The following is a 3,467-nucleotide window of genomic DNA, read 5'->3' on the forward strand; positions in this document are numbered from 1 at the left end:
GTGGGCCAGGAACTCCCTGTCGGGGGCTCAGTTCCCCTCTGTAAAATCCAAGAACTGACCTAGATGAGGATTCTTAACCCCTTGTGTGCCATGGGCCTCTTTGTCATTCTAGCGTGTTCTCAGAATACTGTTTCTAATGCACGAAATAAAGCACACAGGATTGCAAAGAAAACCAATTATGCTGAAACAGGGTTGTCAATTTATGCATTAAAAAACCAAAATTGAATACTGTAACATACATGTTTCTATGCTGATGCATTAAAAAACATGATCTAGCAGTAGGTCTAAAAACTGCTATAATTTCAAAGCAGTGGAGCCCATAAATGATATTTTGGGGTATCTGAAACAAGTGAATGAGATCTGAGACTATCTGTGAATTCTGTTAGTGACAAAGTTTGTTACCGCATTCATAATGAATGGAAAGGCTAAATTTTAGTTAGTAAGAATAAATCCGTTATTTTTCCCATCCCAATTCCTNGGGAAGAGCGCAATGATGGTGCCAACTTGGGCGGGTGAAGCGACGTCCTCCACAACTAGACTGAAGAACAAAAGGACAGCAACTTGTCTGTTCCCCTTCCTCCAATTCCCCAGTGCTGTTCCCATCCCCCAATTCCCCAATAAAAATCTTTAAAAATAAATAAACAAATAAATAAATAAGAAGTTAAACCTTTTCTTTAAAGAAATAGCCCTAAGAGGATGAACTGGTTTCCTCCTGTGGGAGGGACCGTGGTTTCTCCCGCAGTTGCTCTGCAGGTGCCACGCAGACAACACTTGTGCCCTCCTTAGGCGCCCCAGGGCGTGAAGACCACTGTCACGTCCTCCTGCGCGCCCCCAACAGACCGTTTGCAAATCCTCTCTCATCTGGCTAAATGCCCCCAGTCCCTCCGGTTCCCATCCCTGGAGAACGCTGAACTATGCCCTTCTATCTCTTTCCTCACTTCTCCAATGGCAAGTGTCCTGGCACCAAGCTGCCATCAGCTCATCTTGAGGGCCTGGACTCTAAGAAGCCACACGCAGGACACAGGCCTCCCTGGCCATTAGAGCACATGGGACACTGGTGCTGGGAGGTCGTTTCCTTGAGCGCGCCTAGGCCGGCATGGGGACACTGCGGCTGGAATGGCACTTGGCTGAATTTGGCAGCCCGGGGGGAAATGAGACTTTTTAAATCAGGAAGTCTGCTTTGGCTAATGTCTCTGTCCCCATCTGTCATGCCCTCCTCTGCCAGGAGTGAGGAGCTGCCTGGAGCGACAGTCTGCCTGCTGGCAGGCATGGGGCGGGGTTGGGAGCTGCTGATGGAGCCGGCCAGGCCAGGGCCCCTGCTGCCATCCTGACCCTGCTCCTGGCAGAGCAGCTGAGGGTTCCAGGGGCAGGACACGGGTCCCTGGGGCCTCCTGCTGTGGCTGGTGGGGTGTCCCTGACCTGACCTCGACAGACAGGACAAGGCAGAGGCAGGAAGTCTCTGTGGAGAGCAGAGGGAGCAAACTGGTGGGCTGCAGGCCACGTATAGCCTGCAGGTCCATTTTCTTTGGCCTGCACAGGTTTTTTTTTAATTTTTTGAATTTAAATGAGGAGATATCACATGAAAAGAGAAAACACCTGTGGCTTGTGTCAAACCATCAGGAGCTCTGTATGCCCGGGTGGCTACTGTCAGCTTACGCTGGGCAGTGTCCGCCCTGGGGCAGGACATGCCTGCTTCCATTTGCCTCAGTCCCCGCCCCTCATTGTCGCCCAGCTCTGGGGCTCCGGGGGGCTTATCATCACATTCCCACAGCTGTTTTCCTTAGATTCGTTTTGCTCTATCCTTGGTTCTCTCCAAAGAGGGAACCTAGATACCTAGAGGGCATTTCAAGAGGAAACAGTTTCCGCTTTGCTCAATTATGTTCTGCGTCTGCCTCTCTCACCCAGAAAAGGCACAACGAACAACATCCTGCCTGAGAATGGGATTCTCAGTTTTCCTTGGTGCCCACGCGGAGGCCCTTCCGTAGGGCTCCCGTGTGTCAACCAAATGCACATACACTTCTAATCATAAAATGCTTCCAAGAGAAAAGATAATGGCCCCTGTTCCGTCCTCAATAAATCCATTCTTAATGTAAAGCCACCAGTGACCAGTATCTAATGGGCTCATGCCCTCCCCCCAGTTCTCACAGCTCCTGCCCCCAGGCCCTGGCCAGCCCCCAGCTCAGAGGAGACGTTCCGGGGTGCTTTCCTCAGCCCCTGCCCCTCCAGCTGTCCCCAGCACCCATGTGGGTGGCCAGACCCGGGAGAAGGACCCAGAAGCGATGACGTGGTGCTGGAGAGGGAGGGGAAGGTGGAGAGAGGGCAGCGGGGGGTGTGTGCTGGGGGAAGTTCAAAGCCTGGGTGTGCAGAGAGGGGGTGGGGGCGCGCCGCTCAAGTGCTCTCATCCCCAGAGGCCCCAGACGGCGACTGGTGATGGTATCTCCAAATGAGGTCACCCGTCCAGTTACAAAGATGTACTGACAAGACTGAAGAATGATGAGAACTCCCATTTTGGACCTGTGTGAACCACACAGCGGTGTAGCATGAATTCAAGGTTTTTAAAAATAAATCCTGTGATTACATTGTGAACAGTGCAGTGCACCGCGCGTCTGTGTGTGTGTGTGTGTGTGTGTGTGTGTGTGTTAAAAGACTTCATTTATTCAATGTAGGCTTTTCGTATCACAGGTTTGGAAAGCCTGTCTTGGTCTTGCTGCTTTTTCTTTTGCACCCCAGGCCTCCCTTGTGCTCAGGGGAGTGAGAGATAAGGGCCCCGAGGACTCTCTGGGGCTGATTGTTACCTGGGCAGGAAACGCGAGTGTCCTGAGGGCGAGAGGGAGAGGAGGAAGGGTCAGAAGTTCTGGGGCTCAGAGACGATGGCGCCAGCTGTCACACGGTGTGGGCCCCCCCCACCACCCCACCCCCGTCCACAGCCCTCAGAGTCAGCTTCCCTTGTCCCACCTGCCTCGAACGTCCTCTCCAACTGCCCCAATCAACTGCCACTCCGCCCACGCCTGCCGAGGGAATTCTGGGGGCGTCGGCATTCCTTCCGCTCACTTTAAAGGGCACTTCCTCCTCCCAGGATGGGCCACAGCCACTTCAGAGACAGTCAAAGCTCCTGCAACGTGTTGGCACAGCCACCCCTCCCCAGTCTGTCACATCACAGCTTTGTATAAGAGAAGGAGAAAACCCTCCCTTAGCCCCCATCCTCCAGTGAGGGGAACAGCAGCAGCAGGCATCCTGTGACAAGCTTGGGGCAAAGCTGAGACCAGTGGCCAAGTCTCCTGACTCCCAGTCCGGGGACCAGCCTCCTGGAAGGCGTGCATGCCTCACTCGGTGTTCTTACAAAAGTGAGGCCACTCTGAGGTCAGTGATGGGAGGGGAGTCCAATCTTCCAAACAGAGATTCATCCATTCATTCTCCATTCATTTAACCAAAAAGAGAAGGCAGTTTGAGCTCAATTTTTTTTTTTT

This window comes from Hipposideros armiger, unplaced genomic scaffold, assembly GCF_001890085.2.
Source record: "Hipposideros armiger isolate ML-2016 unplaced genomic scaffold, ASM189008v1 scaffold_4, whole genome shotgun sequence".
Classification (NCBI taxonomy): Eukaryota; Metazoa; Chordata; class Mammalia; order Chiroptera; family Hipposideridae; genus Hipposideros; species Hipposideros armiger.